Here is a 20,298-nt window from a genome sequence, read left to right on the forward strand (position 1 = left end):
CTTTCCTAAAGCCTGTGGTTTATTTAACTTTACAAACCTGCGAATAGTTTTGAGAGTGTTCAAAGCTCTGATGAGAGTATTTTGTTGGTAGGGGTGAGTGGGTTTGAAGACAAAGTTTACAAAGTTCAAGAATTGTTCATTATTAGAAACAGTGATGCAACCTATAGATATAGATAACATGACAGAAAGCTGGAAACAAACAGAAGGTAACTTTCCATAGTCCTTTTCCTAGGGTAAACCATTCATCCAAGACCCGACACTGCTTCCTGAATGCAGATTCCTGACCTCTAGACCAGTGTCGGCTGCGTCAGTACAGCCAGTCCAGGATAGCAACAATCAGTCATGGCCAAAGTAATCAGTTTATCGAAAAGCTGTCACATGGTTCTACACTATAGCATCACAAACAGTAACAAGTTTATTGCCCATTTTCAGGACAAGTGGAGGAATTAAAATGAAGCTGCTCTGACAAGTTTATGGAGCCAGAGCACTGACATATTTAAAGTCTTGCTTTTGTGATTTTGATTCTTCTAAGGTAATGCTTGAACATTGCTAAGAAATGCTAGTGAGAGTGTTAAGGGGACTTGATGACCGTAAAGGTCAGTATCAGCTCTTGAATTAAATTTTAGAGATCAAGGGAATATCAAGTTTCTGACTATTAGCATCCTCGCTTCCCTCAGGGTTACTGTGTTTTCCTAATATGTTGGGGGATTCCCTCAAGATCAGCTCCTACCAAAGCAGAGAGAACTCTACAAGCTCTTCCAGATTGTATATATATATTGTCATCTTTCTCCGGTAGGCCATTGCTGCACCTTCCAAAAGCTCTTGGTCTGTGTCACATACACAAAACGTAAGCTGCCAAGTGATGGACAGTCAGATGAGCACACCTGTTTATTATCATTGATACTGTAACTGCAAGCTCAAAGAAAAACAAAAGGAGGAAAATGCTTGTCATTCATGCACAGAAAGCTGTTTAAGTCTCTAGACTTCCGTGTCTCTCTTTTCAATCCGAAAAACAATCAAACCTGCCCTGTCTTATCTGTCCCCTGCCTCCATCCCTCTGTTGAGATTTACAAGGAAGCGTCACCATCTGAGTTAAAACATGATACATATATATAATATCATATTAATGTACATGGAATAAAATAATACAGTCATTTTTCCTGCAAAATGACTAAAGCCATCCACGCCACCCCCCCAAAGCAATAAGCAGGCTGGCCTCACAATACAAGAGATTGCAGATTTTCCTTTTCCTTGTTGCCATGCCAACCACTCATTGCTCTGGCTGCCATTTCACTGAGCTCCGCAGAGAGAAGGAGTGTGCAAAGCGGAGTTATTTAGCATTCAAGGGTGGATCTGCAGAAAAGCATACAGCCTCTGCAAAGCATCTGGGCCCTCGGCGCCGATGGATGAGGACAGAAAATGGGAATATTTTCAGTGTTTTCCTTCCAAAGGTTAAGCATCTGGGGCTAGAAAGAGTGAGAAAGACAAGAATTGATAGCAAAGGCAATTCCACGAGGTTTGTATTTGTCACGTTTGCTTTGTCCTGTGTAGTCTTGATACCATTTAAAGCAGTTGTGGGTATTAGCGTCAGTCATAATATGTGGTTTGTCTTGTTGGTAAATAGAAGGATCTGAACCTAATTGAGGACTAGCGTCCATGGGCATTATAATAAAGAAGTGCCTATCTTACTTTGTATAAAGCAGGTAATGCAAGCGGGAACTTTGATTGTTTTACATACTGAAGAAAAATACAGGCACCAGATAAAGTTGTTCATTTAAATTTGCAGTTGTAGGGTAGGTCTTATAAAAATTGACCTCATATCTTTGTTCTTTAGCCAGTATCTTAATGGAGTATGAAATTGTCTTAAGCCAGAAATTCTGACTCAACATATAAGAAAAACTTGGTTTCTTTAGTCTTTTTATAATCAAACCAAATGACTCAACAAATTTAAACATTTTATTACTTGGGATTTTAATTACTCAAGCACTTCAGATTGTGAAGAACAAGGCTCTGTGAAATACAATATATTTTAAAAATAAGGTAAATTTGCATGCACATTTTCCCTGTGTATATCCTTCCAGAAAATTCCTTCCATTCACTTCTGGAAATTGGTCTTGTTTCTTCATTGTCTTGTTTTGTACCAAATGTCAGAACCACAGCGGAACTATTTTTTTTTTTTTTAAAAAAGAGAGCGGGCTGTTGATCATTCAGTGTTTTTGGTTTTCTATCACTTTAAAAAACTGAATTTGAATCTTAATCATTGCAACAGATTTGAGCGAGGAAAAATCAGACCTACTTGTAAAAATATGTCAGACTGATTTATTTTTAAATATAAACATAATTTGATATTTTAATTAGCATTTTTTGACTTGATACTTCCTTTTGGTCCTACGTTTTTTAAGACCTTATCAAATTTTGTCCTAATTTTTTGTCACGTTTTGTTGTTATTGTTTTCATTTAGCATGTTCCAATTTTTGAGGTTTTTTTTTTTAATCTCCATTTAAAGAAGAATGATACTCAATTCATGCAATTATTTTATATTTTTTTGTATTAAACAGAGGGAACTAATCACTCATGGAAGCCAATTTTGAACTGCAAAGGCTTTGTTTTGATTAGCATTTTGCATGGACGTGATCTGTCTCTTGTTTTATTTCTAAGACTTCTCACAAACAGTAAAAAGGAAAAATATGTGAATAAACATTAATAGAAATTAGAGACAATTCATTGCTATCTTGAGAATATATTCATCATCAATATATAATGCTTTTTTCCAAAATTGATATCTATACATGTGTATACACAGATATATTGATTTGATTCTCCTCTGTATCTTAGATAAATATCTGCTACAATATGCCAAGTAGTACCTCCAGGCTTGGCTCTGGGTTTGACTATACTGCTGTTGGACATTAGTAGAATGGGGAGAACCTAGCATCATGATCAGTCCTTCCTTTCCTCCTTCTGAGCTGCAGTGACTCATTTCTGCTTCAGGGTATCAAGTATTTTCCTGTTGCTCTCATACCCTCACACTTCACTGCTCTTTAGCACAGTGCATGAAATACATATTTTGACTGTCAGGGGAGTCTGGAAATTCATATCAGGGAGCAGATGAACAGAACAACTGGTGCTGCATTGCAGACCTGGTAGTTTAAACTTGATCTGACTTGGCATCATGAGTCCTGAGGGGAAAAGGACACTGAACTGCTTGCTGCCTCCGCACCGTGGGGCTTGTCTCAGTGAGTCATTATTCAGCAATACTCACAAAGCACAAATTCAAATCCCAGTCCAGCTCTTGAGCAGAGAAAGAGGAGAGCATATGTCTTAAACTCTGGTTGCAAACAGTAAAAAAAATATATATATATATTCAAATTCTAGGTGGATATTAGACTATAGAAATGGAGGGTAACATATTTGTGTCTACAACTGATTTTGGCAATACTAAAAACCTAAAGACATGTTTGATAAAATGAATAATAAGGGAGGACTCAGGGGTCAGAGAAAAAAAATCATCTTTAGTAGAGATAATTCAGCTTGTGTAGCCTGAAATCCAAACAGGATTTCAGTTTACATTTTCTGTTTGGAAACCCAGGACAAAGTGGTGTTTAGCTATGAATGGGCACCTCTGTTTCTTGCCTGATTATTGCATAAGAGACCCCAGCATGAGTGGTCTTATATTTTAGCCAACTGATCTATTATGGTTTTGTTCATACGCAGTATCATGGTACAAATGACTGGAAATGTTTTTTGAAAGTTCATGTACCCTACAAGAGAGGTTATGAGAAGTAATTGATCAAGGTCCAGATCTGATGTTGATTTTTTTTGTCAAATGAATCACTTCCTCTTCTCAATACCCCAGTGTGCTGCGGTTATTACCTGGAAAATAGCATTAATCATATGAAACATTTTTATTGAGGTATAATTGATAACATTATGTGAGTTTGGACTGGAGCGATAGCCCAGTGGGTAGAGCGTTTGCCTTGCACACAGCTGACCTGAGTTCGATTCCTTCGCCCCTCTTGGAGAGCCCGGCAAGCTACTGAGAGTATCTTGCCCCCACGGCAGAGGCTGGCAAGCTACCCATGGTGTATTTGATATGCCAAAATACAGTAACAAGAAATCTCACAATGGAGACGTTACTGGTGCCCACTCGAGCATATCTGTGAGCAATGGGATGACAATGATACAGTGATATTAGTTTGAAGGATACAACATAACAAAGGGTCCTATAAAGCATTTTATTAAAATTGTTACTTTGGGGGCAGGATAGTGTTGGGACAATAGCCAGCAGGGCTTACAAGGTACTTCTTGTTCTATTCTTGGGGGTACTCCCGATGTTGCTTGAGGGAGCATGAAGTGCCAGGTTTCAAACCTGTACTTCCCACATGTAACATACACACTCAATTTTGGGGTTATCTTTCCAGCCTCACTTTTTTTTTATTCCCATTAGTAGGTTATATTTGGAAATAGAAGCTGTGTTTCATTTGCCTCCATTTTTGAAAATACATATGTATATATATGCATATATATGTGTGTATGTATATATGCAGTTTAATTTGCTTATAAATGTTTTTAATTAGAACAATGAAGACAGAGAATATTTGTTTTAAATTTCAAGAAAATTTTTTCGACTCAAGTATCTTATTATTTGTTATTTATTAGTGAATCACCATGAGATATTGATAGATACTACAAACTTTTGTCTTTGCATTTCAGTCATACAGTGATCAGTTGCCCATCCATCCACCAGTGCCCATTTTCTACCACCAATGATCTCAGTATCCCTCTTACCCCCCCACCCCCTCCCCACCTTGAACCTGTAGCCGGGCATTCCCTTTTGTTCTCTCTCTCCTTTTGGGTCTTGTGGTTTGCAATGGAGTTGTTGAGTGCCCATCAGTTTTGGTCTATAGTCTATTTTTGGCAGCTCCCAACCCGAGTGGGTCCTCCCAGCACCCTTTGCTTGGTGTTCCCTTCTTTGTCTGAACTACCTTTTCCCCCAGCATGTGAGGCCAGCTTCCAAGCCATAGGGCAAACCTCCTGGTCTTTATCTCTACTATTCTTGGGTGTTAGTCTTCTATTCTGCTACTTCCTATTCCACAGATGAGTGCAATCTTTCTATGGAAAAAATATTTTAAACAAAACAAGGTTATAAAAAATATACCATAGAGTGAAGAATACCATAGAATCATAGAATCATACCATCTGTGAATAAGATTGTGCTGAAAGAAATCATGGCAATTAAGATGAAAAATGAGAACCAAAGAAGTGACTATATTCAAAGTTAAGACTATGTAAGTGTCGACTATAATAGAAAGGAATTGAATAGGAACTCTGAAGTATTTTTCTGAAAGAGTATTTATGAAAGGATATAGTGGATGATACATTCTGAAGTGAAGTGAAGCATTAGAAACTTTATGCTTTTTTTTCTAGTTTTGGGCCATATCTGGTGGTGCTCAGGGCTTACTCCTACCTTTGAGCTCATAGATCAGTCCTGGTGGGCTTGGGAAATCACACGGGGTGCCAGGGATCAAACCCAAGTCATCCACATTCAAGGCAAATGCCCTAACCTTTGCAAAGTTGTTCTTCTAACCCATAGAAAATCTTCTTGACTTACAAAAACTATATGATATCTAACTGAGAAATATGTTTTTGTTTGTGAAAATCACAATACTGGGACAAATATGAAAAATGAGTTTTTTCTAAGGCATGTCCATGATGTAACAGTCAAGAAACACAAAGATATGGGAAACTTTCTTTTTATTCTTACACCTCCAAAATTGAGTGCAGTATCATTGTTGGCCGTCATTGCAAATGCCATTGAAATATCCTGCAAGCCAAACTTTACAATGCAAGTATTATTGATCCTCTGATTACAAGGAAAAGATTGTTTTACCATTCAGTCACAGCAGCATGCATGAATTTTACTTCTGACAAACTTAAAAGTTAATAATCAAGTGAATGTGCAGAACTGTAAACTTAGGTTTCTTCTTTAAAGGAATTTACTACTCTTGGAAGCTAAAGAGATATTACAGGAGATAGGGTGCTTTCTTTGTATGCAAGCAACCAGGGTTCAATCCACAGTACCCCATGTGGTTCCATGAGCACTGCCAGAAGTGGTTCCTGAGCCCAGAGATAGGAGTAAGCCAGGAGCACCACTGGGTATGACTTCTGCCCCACACCAAAGGAATTTATCACTCTTGTTTCAGAGAGATGTTACATATCATAATTTGAAGGTGAGCCTAATGAAAGACCTCAGAGTCCCTGTCATTCATCTTTGAGCCTATAAACTGATTGTCAAAGGATAAGTTCTTGGTATTATTACAGCATGTTTATATTTAACAATAACAATGATTATTCACTACTTTTAGAAAAACTGTTTTGATTTCAATTGATAATCTTCACAAGTTACATTTTATAAAATAATAAAAGATTATTATCAATAATTTCCTTTTCTTTTAAACATATTAAAATGAAAGGTATGCTTCTTCACATTTTCTAATTCTAATCATGTCAGTATTTTAAAGTCTTTCTTTTGATCCAGGGAGGAAAATAATGATCATAATTATAATCATAATAGCAATAATAATAAACACCTACTCTTCCTTTTATGAAAAATCTTAAAATGAACCTATTTATTGGATTGTTTTCCTTCTTCATAAATTAAATTTTTATCTTCTTTTGAAAATTGGTTCTTAGTTTATATTATTAGCTTTAAAAATTTGTATTTGTGCTTAAAGAATGAAAATACTGAAATGAATCCGGGCTCCTTAAAACTTGACCAAAACAGAAATAGTGACATATGAAAAAAGATCTTTACTCACAATAATTGTATACTCACTTGACCTATGTCAGAAAACATGTCAGGTATGTCCTCATCACAAGATTCTTGTCGGTCTTCATTACAGTGAGCAAATAAACAGATAATTGAAAGTTTCTTTAAAAATTGAATTGGAAGGAAGTATAGAGTTGCCACTTTCAAAAATCACATCATAGGTAAAATGACCTATTAACTTTATGAAAATATATGACTTCTTGATGAAGATAAAACTTGTGCTTAAAGTGAATTGTGTATCACATGGAACTTACATGCACACATTGCAAATGCAACATTCAAAATAAAAGCGTGGCTGTTTGGGTGGCACGTTTTCCTTCTTTTAAAGAATTGGATTTCATTCTTTAAAAGTGAACTGAGGCTATTGAGATGATAGTTTAGCATCTGAGGACTAAAATCACCTGATCAGCTTGAATTTAGATTCAGAAAAATAAAAACCTGCAAGATTTTTAAAATTTTTAAGTAAATATAAAAATTACTAAAGATTTTTTTCCTTTTAATTAGAAATGCTGAATATGCTATGCCCACATAATGATGTTTCAATTTACCCTTATGTACCTGGATATGAAAAAAACTTTATAAATTAAAAAATGCTTTTATTTATTATATCAATAGAAAAATTAATATGGAAAAATAGCTAAAATGCTTCTTATGTGGGAGAGGGAACACTCAGTAATGCTCAAATACTAATCCTGGTTCTGTACTCAGGATGTAGTTTTGGGGTCTAAACCAGGGCCAACCAAAGTACAGCATGCAAAGCAAGTGCCTTACTGACTGTTCTATATCTCCCGCCCCCAAATACACTTTTTTAGAAAAAATTTTGAAAAAATATATTTGAATAAATTCATGTTTCTTTTCTATATGATTTTAGGTAGGACACCTTAATTATATGATGGCATTAAAATCATACATTTTCTCTTGTTCCTGTCACATCAAGTCACATATGTAACTGAGTTCACATTTCAGACATTTAAGAAAAATAGAACAGATGCCACCAAGTTCCTTTCTTTAATTCCATTTTCACTCATCACTCATTGAAAAGTTCTTCTTGGGAAAATAGACCAGAACAGCAAAGATCAATTAAAACATTTTTGAGGGGTGGAGGATCTCTGAAAAATTTGAGTCGAAGGAATTCAAAAAACAGCAAAGGGCCAGAGACATAGTGGTTGCTTTGCTTACAAACAACCCAGGTTTAATCCCCAAGTGCATATCTAGAAGTAAGTCACACACACTACCCGTGTATGGCCCTAAAACTAACAAACTAACAAAAGGAGTGGTGATACATACCAGAAAATCCAACCTATTTTCTAATATATTCTTGGTATCAAACTAATTGGCTAACCCCTTCATAATCAGGGCTTCCATCTATGAAATAATGAAATTGTAATTTCATTTTTGAAAAAGTCCTGATTTAGAAATGTTCATTGTCTCATTTAACTTAGAAGTTTCCAGGGTCTGTCTATGAATCTTGATAAGGAAGCCCCACAGAGCTCTTCCAGAGGATTGTATTTCTCATGTCAAATATAACCATATAGACGTATACATACATCTATATATATAGTATGGTGTGTGATAACAATAGCATCTGCCTGCCTGGACCTATTCTAAAAGAAAGCTAAGTTGTGATACGTAGAACTATCCTTGAATGCCTTTTCACCTTGTCCCTCTATTCCATTTTTTAAAATTTTCTTCAGACTGTCAACTACCTTTTATGTTGCTACTTTAAATGTCTTGAATACCTTAATTGCTTATTTGCATAACACCTTTTAGCTGTTGCTACTTTATATGTCTAGAATGCTAAATTCAACTTCACTGCAATGCCCAGCTCTCTGACATCTTCCAATGTTGCTTTCCTATCTGGATAACTAGTATGCCTGTCTTTGCTTTTTCTCAATTCCACTGCACTACTAAAATCAGTGTGCTTTTCTCTTTGTACTGGACTCCTAACATAAAACAAAGATATTGTTATATGATTTATAATTTTATGCTCTCTAATGTTATTTTCATTCTAATATGAAGGTTCAGTCTCTTCAAATAAAAAATGCTTTGGCAGTTTTACATGTGATATAGATAGCACCCAGAGTTTGTATTTCTAGAGGTATACTTGGTAAGCATGGGGTACAGAAGACAAAGAAGAAATCTAGATAGTAATAAACAGTTTTGAAGTGAAAAATCAGTGTACAATTTAATTTTAGCAGATACCTAGGAGTATTTTCTAAAGTAGAATTTGTATGTAGTTTACACATTTGTGAAAATAGCCATGCAGTTGCAGTTCTTGCTTATCTTACATAATGAACCCTTTTTTTTTTCTTTTTGGGTCACACCCAGTGATGCACAGGGTTTCCTCCTGGCTCTGCATTAAGGAATTACTCCTAGAGGTGCTCAGGGGACCATATGGGATGCTGGGGATCGAACCTCTGTCGGCCACATGCAGGGCAAACGCCCTACCCGCTGTGCTATCACTCCAGCCCCCATAATGAGCCCTTTGCATCTCGTGATTGGAAAGAGATTAATTCAATAGCATAATCAATGGACTGCATCAGACAATCCAGAATACCCTAGAGAGTCATGCTTATTTTATAGTAATGTTTTAAATGAAGAAATAAAGCATTTATGTTCAAGGTTTTGCTTTTTTTCTCACAGTAATAACTAAAACGCAATTTGTGGGTGGTGGTTGGGGGGGTGCTGATAATAAAGTGAGTTGGGTACTTGCCTTGCATGCATCCAACCCAAATTTGATTCCCCACCATCCCATATAATACACTGGGTATCTTTGTTTTATCAACTTAAGATAGAAGTCTTAACTATCATCAGTTTATCAACCACCTGGATTAATTCCTAAACCCAGAGCCAGGAGTTACCCTGAGCATCACAATGGATTGACACTCGCTTTGTTTTTGTCTGGGGTATGTTCCCAGTTAGTCCTCAGGGAATCCCAGCACTCCTCCAACAACACTCAGGGAATCAGTGCAGCCAGTCCAATACTTCAACCCTGCAGTGCTGACGGGCCATGAGTACTATACCCTGCAGTGCTTGGGAACATCAAGGTCTATATCTGGGATTCTGGGGGTCCGTACGGTGTCAGGGATCCAATTCAGAGCCTCGTTGCTTACAACACATGCATCTCTAACCTCTGAGAAATCTCTCTGATATCTGTATATTTCTTCTTTTAGGCAGAAAGGCTTCTAAACTATGATCAGAAGCCCAGGGGCCACTTCTGGCCATGCTCTGTCATCTGGGTGGAGGTTCAGTGCCGGGACCCAAGTGTTGCCCAGTTACTACCAGGCCATCACAGTGGTGTTTGAAGGTCATGTGAAACTTGGAATTAAACTGGGGTCAGGAAAATACTAGTCATGTTACTTCCTGGTTTCTTTCTTTCTTTTCTTTTCTTTCTTTCCTTTTATTTGGGAGGGGGGGTGTTGGGGGTGGGAGGTAGTTTAATTGAAGCAAGGATTACTTTGTAACATTAAGTTTCAGGTATGTATTACAAACCATTGTCTATACACAGCATTTCTTTTTCTTCCTTACAAGATATTACCTTACAAAATCTCTAGGTTTTATTACTCAGGGGTCTTAACTATCATCAATTTTATTTATTTGGAATTCTTCTCTACCCTACCGCCTCCTGAAAATGGTGTCTATTTCTCTTATATTATGGCTAAACTTTGAGAAAAATGTTTAAAGAATAATAAAGGACCCAAATAGAATTTTTTGCCTTCAAGGCCATTTCTGGCATATGGAGAACTTATATTTTAAAATAACATTCCAATGGAGTTTTTTTTTTTAATCTAGAATAATTTTCTATCACATCCTATGTGTCAGGCATTACTAAATTTTGCAGCTGTAGAGACATAAATTTATTAATGTAAAATCCTAGCCTTACTTCTGATGCCCACACCATTTAAGGATTCCAATATAATATGAATCTCTAAAAATCATGAGATGTTTCATATGCTTGAGAGTGCTGGTGCATTGCAAACATGGACACACACACACGCACACACACACACACACAGGCACACACACACACACACTGCTTTCCTTCACTTACACTACATTTTCAACTTCCTTCATTCCACAGTTATTCTGAGGCTAAATTTATTCAAATACAGTTTATGAGATTTCATCTCACTATCAATAGTATTAATAATATTTCATACTACATTCCTTTAACAGTGTGATTTGTTTTAGATTGATTGCTAACGATAATCCAATTTCTCACAAATCTACAAGGAGTACTACAACTGTAATGGTTTTGATAAGTGCAAAACCAAGCATGTCAAAGCTCTGAAATCAATTCCAGTTCCCCCAGTGCCTTAATGGTTGCATTCCACTTATGTATATTAATTTCATAGGAACAAATTCCCAAAAAATTTCTCATCCTTTGGACTGCAAGGATGTTCAGAGATAGCTGAACAGAATAGGTGCATGGTTTATGTTCAAGAAACCTGAGTTAAATCTTTGGCACCATGTGCCAGAACCTCAAGGAGCAACCCCCAGACCCACTGTTGGGACTGCCCTCAAACAGTGCTTGAGCATTGCCTCATGACAAAGCAAAACCAGAAATTTCTCATTCTCATATTAAAAATCAACAATAGATTGCAACCTGGCTTAAGTAGTTATTGTTTCCTATATAGCAGCACACAACAATAGAAATATACCCATATTCTGGAGGAACCAGTTGGGATGGGAGATGCATGCCGAAATTAGATAATGGACCAAGCATGATGACCTCTCAGTGTCTGTGTTGCAAGCCATAATGCCCAAAAGTAGAAAGAGAGTATGGGGAATATTGTCTGCCATGGAGGCAGGGGGAGGGTGGGAAAGGGGGGCGTATACCGGGGATATTGGTGGTGAGGAATGTGCACTGGTGGAGGGATGGGTGTTTGATCATTGTGAGATTGTAACCCAAACATGAAAGCTTGTAACTATCTCACGGTGATTCAATAAAATTTAAAAAAAAATAAATATATATATCTACCTATATTGTGACATTGTAAACCCTAAACCCCATCAATACAAAGTCTTTAATCCAGTCATCCAGTCATTACGAATATAAGGCTAGATATATTTGCTTAATATGTATCTTTTGCTTAAATGTGTAAGATTTCTTTTGCTTAAGTCTTCTTTTGTTTTTTTCTGTTGCATTGGTTCCTTAAAATTAGAGGCAATTTTTCAATTATATATTGTGATTTGTACCTTGTTTTTCCAATTATTTTTAACTCAGTAATATAGTACCTTAATCTGTAGTACCCTTCCCCTGTTATCTTTACACCTTACCTCTTAACTAAATTTAAATGCTAGGTTGATTTTGTTGAAAAACTTTATATAAATAAGTTAAGTTGTTGGTCTAAAGAAATTGTAAATTTGAACACATGAGTTAAGTAGGGATGAAAAGTGGTGGATATGGAGAGAATTTTTCTGTAGTCATAGACTGTGTTTCCAACTCTTGTTCAACCAGGTTGCAGATGCATTTTAGAGGACCACATGAACTATCAATAGACCAGCTCAACTCTGTGGCCATAACTAAAAAACTCTTTTAAAGGAAAAAAACTACAATGTAGTTTTCAGTGAAATTGCTTCATTTTGAGTACAATTCAAATGTAGGAACACCACATATTACCCATCTTTATAACCTGCAAAGCAACTAGGTATACTTCCATTGTTTGTGGCAGATACCATATAAACTCTTTATTTGGTACACGTCAGAATCCAGCTTTGAGCATCCACGAGTCCTTATCTTCAGTACTTCTAGGCTCATACCTTCTCAGATTCATTTTCCCATACACTAAATTTACTGGGGTTTCAATCGGTAAATCTCTACATGTGGTCTTTGAAAGACAAAGCTGAATCAGTGACAATGACATAAGCTGCAGTATTTATTCAGGGTGACTCTTTGAGATCAAATGGAGTTTAAGTAGGGAGGGATTTGCCAACACTGGGCTCTTTAATTAATGGGAAGGTGGCAGGGAGACAGATAAATAAAGGAAATAAAACAATCTGCTCTTTTAATTTCCTTTACCAGTTGACTACAGGAAATAGCTTCAGAGGAACCATTCACTCCTGAAATTAAGGGAAGAGTAGAAGCAAGGAGCTTTTCTTCTTTCCCTGTTTTTATGAATTTATCTCCTGTATTTATTGAGCAGAGTGCTTGGAGCTGCACAGTGCTCTCCTTGTTGACTAGTTTCCACAGCAGTAGCAATTAGCTTTGGTTTCCTAGGCAACCATTCTGTACCCTACTGAGAAAAACCTTTTCTTGACAGGAGCATTCTGTCTAAAATTATTTTGTTTTCCTTCCTTCACAAGTGTACGGTAGGCTTACTTGTCATCTCTTTTAACACAGCATTATTATGTTCATTATTCTTAAAAGCAGGAACAATTCATGGCTTTTATTTTCCTTTTGATTCAATTTATTATCAGTGATTCTTCCCTTTTCATCTGAAAGAAACCAACAAAAATATGCTCTCTGGCATACACCAACTTGCTTGTATTTTTTTGTTCACATTCTAATTGCATGTTCATGAAAGCACAGCTGATCGTGATAAAAATCTAAAGCGGACACCTTCAATATCTAACTCTCTATATACTAACAAGGTCAGTTACTGCTTAGAAGCAAATTTGAATTTTCAAGGTTACTGAAAAAAGAAGTTATTCTGTTTTTTGTGGGTATCAATCAACCAAACCGTAGTGATAGATTCATATAACAGATTAACTAAACAGAAAATGTGTCTGAAAAAACAAGGCCTCTGACTGTCTTCAGATTTTTTTTATGTGATTAGAGAGAGTAACCAGAAGCATCCAGAAGAGCTTAGCATCATGAAAAAGAATAGAGACTGTGTCAGTATATACATGTTGAATAGCATGGTACAATCAGTGGCAGAGTAAATTTCAGTTTGTTATTTTAGTTTAAATAATAAGTGGCATTAGTCTAATACAGTCTTAGGTAGTGACTTATTCTTCACTAATAAGTAAACAGATGACCTACTGGAAAAAAATATAGAATCTTCTCATTGCATGGTCAAAACTTACAGGACTTTATCGACATGCTATTTATCAAAAAGCAATCATATAAACTTCAGTAATAACAATAGAGCAGGAATGATTAGTGATAGGCAATTAACATATGGACTTGATACCTGTCACTTCATTTAGTTCTCACAGTCTGCTAAGAATGAATACAACTTTTTTTTTTTTTTTTTTTTTTTTTTTTTTTTTTTTTTGCTTTTTGGGTCACACCCAGCAATGCACAGGGGTCACTCCTGGCTCATGCACTCAGGAATCACCCCTGGCGGTGCTCAGGGGACCATATGGGATGCTGGGATTTGAACCTGGGTCGGCCGCGTGCAAGGCAAACGCCCTACCCGCTGTGCTATCACTCCAGCCCCTGAATACAACTTTTATTCTCACTTTTATACTTGAAGACTCTAAATGTTAAAGAAATTGTCACTAACTTGTGGCTACAAAGATATAAAGGCAAAATTTGATTCCAGGTTATCTGATGCCATGCCTGACTGATATAGTGACTGATAAAATATTTTTACTATGCTGATGTAAGTCAAAGCATCATCCAAGAGACAATATGTTGACTTTATCCATTAGTTTGACAGGCTTCCCATCTGGAAAATGTATTGTGTGTATTAAATTATACTGACAGGCAATAGGGGCTGGAGTAAAAGTACGGGGATACGGAGATGCACACTGCTGATCTCAGTTCAATCTCTAGCACTGTATATGGTCCCCTGAGCGCTGCCATGAGTGATTCCTGAGCACAGAGCTAGAAGGAAGCCCTGAGCATTGCAGGGCAGGATATAGCTCCTAGCCCTTCCCCCAAAATATCTCAAAGCAATAAAAGTACCATGTGTAGATAGTTATATTTTTCATTACTCAGGTCAAAGATTGGTAGTTTAGTATGATGTTGTTTGATATTATCAAGTAGATTTCTGTGTAGATAAAAGAAAAGCCTCAATTTTTTATTACAAGTAGTTATCTCCTGTATCTTTTTAAACAAATGTATTTTCCAAGATACAGGAAAAAAATTCTTTCCTGATTTCAGTTTTCTGCTGAGGATTACTTTGGTACTTTTTTTTTTTTAACATTAACTCCATCTCTGTCACCCAAAACAGTCAAGACAGACACATTTGTTTCAAAGAAATTGCTTTTTTTCTTTCCAACAAGGTTTTGGGCAGATATACTTTTCATTTTAATTCCAGGTTGTAATTCATTTCATTAGGTCTTATATTCTCATCACCATACTGACACCTCAGATAAATAATACTTTAGTACTCAAACACCTGTTTTAAAATTGTCACTGCATTGTGAATACTACTAAATTTATTAGCTAATTATATTGAAATCTTAACATTAACAAAAAGAGAGAATATGATGTAAGTTATATGGTTAAAAGAATTTTTAGCTTAAAAAATGTCCAGTTCTGGGAGACCAAAGGGACAGTGCAAGAGTTAAATCACTTGCCTTGCTTGCAGCTGAGTCGGATTCAATCCTGGCTCTGTATTTAATCCAAGCACAGATAGGAGTCCCTAAACACAGCCGGTGTGATCCAAAAAACCAAGAAAAATACATAAAAATAAAAGTCCAGTTTTGCCTGAATTCATACTGCAGGAAGTAATGCATTTGCCTTGCATGCCTGGTTGGAATCCCTCACCCTGGTTAAGATTTTCTGAGCACTACCAGGTGTCACCCCAAAGCTCAGGACCAGGAATAGTTCCTGACAATGCAGAGTATGTCCCCCAAATATATATCCAGTTCCAGAAAGTTTTAGAGGTTCCAAAGATAATAAAGCCCTTCAAAATGTTGATATACATGAATATCAGATTTATGTCTGTGAAGATCAAAGTACCTTAAGATACTTATTGATATTTATTCAATACAAATATATTTTGTATTTTCCCAAACATTATACAAGTAAAACAATTTTACTTATATAATGCTCAAAAAAATTAACAAATACTAGAGTGTAAAGTGAGGAATAAAATAAGTCAGAAAAAATAAGCAGTGGGAAATTTCAATGTAGTCAAATTTCTTACAACAAAACAAATTTTCATATTTCTCACTAGTTGTCATTAGGAGTAGAAAGAAATCAGCAGTCCCTTTGGAGTACTTTCTAGAAGACGATCATGTATTGGAACTTTCTGGCAGGAATCTAGAGCAGATGGGAAACCAGAAGCTATGCAGCTAGGGAAGTGAGCATGAAGCCAGAAAAAAAAATAAAACATAAAGTTAGTGTTCCCTTCCCTCCTTAGCTTTGTCTGGGAGAAAAAAATTACTTCTTTTGACATGAATAAAAATAATGAGAGATGAACTGTTTTATCTGGTGTTCATAATCACAATATAAACACCTAGCCAGGCTGAATTTTAGTGTATATTGCTCTTTCTTTAAAGTAGAAATATAAAAGTAGAAAACTCATAATAATGTACAGCAAACATGGAAGAGGAAATATTTTGGTGAAGCACTGATTACAGACATTTTTGAGATCCTTGATATTCCAGGCCTGTTACATACTTTATGATGTAATTGAGAACAGCCAATGTGACAGTCACCGTTATTATTCCCATCTGACTGACGAAGCATTGAAGAATGAGTCTGAGTAAAGTTCTTAGGATATAATAATGAGAACACAGGGTGTGGAGTTTGTAGCCATATTTCTCTGAATTAAAACCTAGTCTCTATAATGTACACTATAAAAGACAATGATCTCCTACATAAAAAGATATCATGAACGGATGAATAGATATGTGGCATGTGCTTTTAAAAGACTTTCATAGAATGAATGAGTAAATTATAACCTGATGCATAAGTTTTGTAACTACTGTATATGTCTCTGTAGGTAAATAATTACATTTACATAGTAACCTGTTCATTTTCACATTTTCATGGGTCTGATTTTTGTAACTGTCTTCAATTTTCTTCATTGTTTGGCACATATATGCACATGCACATGTACGTGCACACAACACACACATACACACACATATCTACTTCCTGAGTGAATTTATTCCTGCCCCAGGAAGGGGAGATAAGGGTGAGGCTCAGATTTGCTTATTATTCCCTTTGGGGGGGGAGCGAAGGAGGAGGGGTATCTCTGTCTCCTTGTGGAGGAGATGCCTTATATACATCAATGATTTCTCCTCCTCCTCCTTTATCTGTTTTCTCCCTTTCTCTCTTCCTCCTCTCGTCTCCTTCCTTCCTTCCTTCCTTCCTTCCTTCCTTCCTTCCTTCCTTCCTTCCTTCCTTCCTTCCTTCTTTCCTTCCTTCCTCCCTCCCTCCCTCCTTCCCTCCCTCCCTCCCTTCCTTCCTTTCTTCCTTCCTTCCTTGCTTCCTTCCTTCCTTCCTTCGTTCCTTCCTTCCTTCCTTCCTTCCTTGCTTCCTTCCTTCCTTCCTTCCTTCCTTCCTTCCCTCCATCCCTCCCTTCCTCCCTCCCTCCCATCCTACCTTCTTTCCTTACATGCTTGGGACTTACTCCTGGCTTTGTGTTCAGGGATAACTCCTGGCAGGCTTTGGGAAACCCTGTGGGGTACAAGGGATCAAACTGGGTCTCCTACATGCAAGGAAAGCACCCTAGCAGCTGCGGTGTCTCCCAAGTTCCTGATAGCCTTTTCTTAAGGGAGGATATTTAAGTTGCAAGGACCCGAATAAAGCTGCTACTTATGATTTCTTAAATTTCACAGGGAAATTAATATTTAATATTAGAAGGTATGTTATTTCCTATTTAAAAAATTTTGACGGTATTATCTGCAAAAATAAATTGAAGCTAATATAACATTACTTGGCCCACACACAGCCTATTTGATTCTAAAATAGCTCATCATAAAATCTTTTTTAATTTTTGAAGAAAAAGAAAGATTCCTTTTCCCAATTGGCTTAGATTATTTTCCTATAAATATTGCTTAAATATATATATGTATATTTATAAAATGGCTTATTTACAGCTCCTATTAAACTGTGAAACTAAAGCACACTTATAATTCCTTCTAAAATTTCAAAACCAATTAAATTCAAATGTCTATTTCTCATCTAAATTAAGTGCTATTACTTTTTATAAACTAAATTATCACTCAAAATAATTGTGGTACCCCGATGATCTGATGCATTTTATTTAAGTTGGACATATCTTTCCTAGCTAGTGACAATAAATCAGAGTGTTCCCCCTTCAATTGTTTTAATTAAAATATTTTAATAGTTTGTCCTGATGTCACTATGATATATTTAGCCTACAACCTCTGTGCATCATTTATTGTAGTGTTTATTTTTCTTTCTTTTGATTTTGCCCCACAACATGTAAAATATTTCACCAGAATGTTGAATTATTCTATATACAAACCCAAACCAAAAAGACTACAAATGTAGGATTGTTCAGTTATAATTTATTCATAGAAACCATGTCCCTAAGGGGCAATTCAGTGAGATGAGGATATGATTTAGATGTTGGAGGCTGAGTTTGGTCCCTGACAGCATATGGTCCCCGAAAGATCACCACCAGGAGTAACTTCAGAGCACAAAGATGGAGTAGCCCCCAAGTACAATTGGGTGCACTGTGCATGCATGCGCGTGTAAGTGTGTGCATGCGTGCACACACACACACACACACACCATTTACATGCTGTCCTTATTAAATTATTTTCCTGATTTAAGCTAGTATAATTCATGTTAAAGTATCAAGATGATTTATTTGAAAAAACTCATCAATAGGTGTACAAGAATCCAAGGCAACTATTGACAAAATACTGTTGATCTTGAAGATAGATAAATTAGGTAAAGGGGGATATTTGTTTTTGAAAGACAAAAATTAGACTTTGGGGAGTGATTATAACATAGGAAGTGCAGATGTTTCATTTAAGTTGCATATATGAGCCCCTTACAATGTTACAAATCAATGTTATTTCAATAAAACTTTATTTTATTTTGTTTTTTAAGCCACACCCAGCAGTATTAAGGGTCATTCCTGATTCTGGGCTCAGGGATCATTTATGGAGGGTTCAGAGACCATACAGGGTGTAGAGGATTAAGCCCTTGTCAGCCAAATATGACAAATGACCTACCTGATGTACTAATTCTCCGTTCCTTTATTCTCTTTTAAAAATGATAGGTAGACCCCTCCCATAGCAGTGCTCAGGGTCAACTATATCTATACCCAGAAGTGTTTAGGAGTCCATGTGTTACCAGAAATCAAACTTAGGGCCTTGCATATACCAAACGTGTGTTCCAACACTTTAAGCTATCTCACAGTTGTTTTATTAAAATTAGATGAAAAAAATAAGAAATGTTATTCTAAAATGCATCAAAAGCATAAAGAAGCAAAGTCAATTATATAATTTAGATGAATATTATAGCATATACGCTTCACATTCCAAGTTAGTAAATTTAATAACAGGCATTGATATATTCCTGAATTTGTTTATATATAATGAATAAGACCTTTAATTTTAATTTTTAATGTTTTCCAAAAGGTTGCATTGTGCATCTTATCTGGGTAAAATTAATGAGTGAAGTTTTAAGACTTCAATAGTAACAGAGAGTCCTTGACTTAGGAAAATGGCTTGACAGTGATAAGACACGTATACTAGCACACTTCCATACAAAAGACTAATACCGTGTCACAGAGTACACCAAATTTTGTTAAATAAGGATAGCATTAAATAAGAGAGATGTAGAATGCTCCAGAAGATGCTTGGCTTCTATATGTGTCCCATCTTCTGAAGTGGTTGCTTCATCTTTCCCTTGTACCAGGTTTTCCATAATTACTGGCCTACTAGGAATGCGAAAGGTTATTTTATTGATTTAATTAAAAAATATGTATACAGGTGCAATTCCAAAAACCTAGAAGTATTTCTTTTAAATAATATAGACATTTAGAACCTATCTAAACTTGAATTTATTTATTTACTCATTATTTGATTTTGGTGTCACACCCAGAATTTAGTTTAGGTGCTCAGGGCTTACTTCTGACTCTGCACTCAGGGATCACTCCTGGTGGGGATCACTTCAGGGGTCCATCTGAAGTGTTGAGAATCAAACACTTGGGTTGGTTTTATTCCAGGCAAGCACCTTACCCACTATACTCTCTCTGGCTCCCGGAGAGTAAATTTAACATACCGTAGCCCTCCGCAGTGTTACTCTTTCCCATTGAAGTAGTCATTTTTATGTTTTTTGTACTTTTTAAAATATTATACCTACAATTAAAAATTACAATTTAGATAACATGGTTTTAGTAGTGTTTGCATTTATGTTATTAATGTAAAGTTTTCTTCACTCTTCCATCACCAAAGTGCCCAAAACCCTCAATCATTGTGTGTGTATCACCTGCAGTCCTCATCTTCATTCCTCAACACTCCTCCCCTCACTGGTAATCTGAATTTTGTGATCTAAGGCTAAAGTTTGTCCTCCGTCTATAGAGTCTATTCCCTTGTAATTCCTCTCTGTATGTCATGTATAAGTGAGATCATCTGGTATT

General features: G+C 36.2%; 1 protein-coding gene across 17 annotated transcripts in view; it reads left to right on the forward strand.

Moving 5' to 3' along the window:
• Positions 1–20,298, forward strand: part of MAP2 (microtubule associated protein 2) — a 316,282-nt gene that overhangs the window by 235,782 nt on the left and 60,202 nt on the right. The window contains exon 1 of one of the 17 annotated variants that reach the window (XM_055123382.1): positions 1,343–1,516. The exons of the other annotated variants lie outside the window; for them this stretch is intronic. The gene's annotated coding sequence lies outside the window, so the exon portion shown is untranslated. Of the gene's footprint in view, positions 1–1,342; positions 1,517–20,298 lie in introns of those variants that run through there. 17 annotated transcript variants of the gene reach the window in all.

Source organism: Sorex araneus, chromosome X (assembly GCF_027595985.1).
Source record: "Sorex araneus isolate mSorAra2 chromosome X, mSorAra2.pri, whole genome shotgun sequence".
Lineage (NCBI taxonomy): Eukaryota > Metazoa > Chordata > Mammalia > Eulipotyphla > Soricidae > Sorex > Sorex araneus.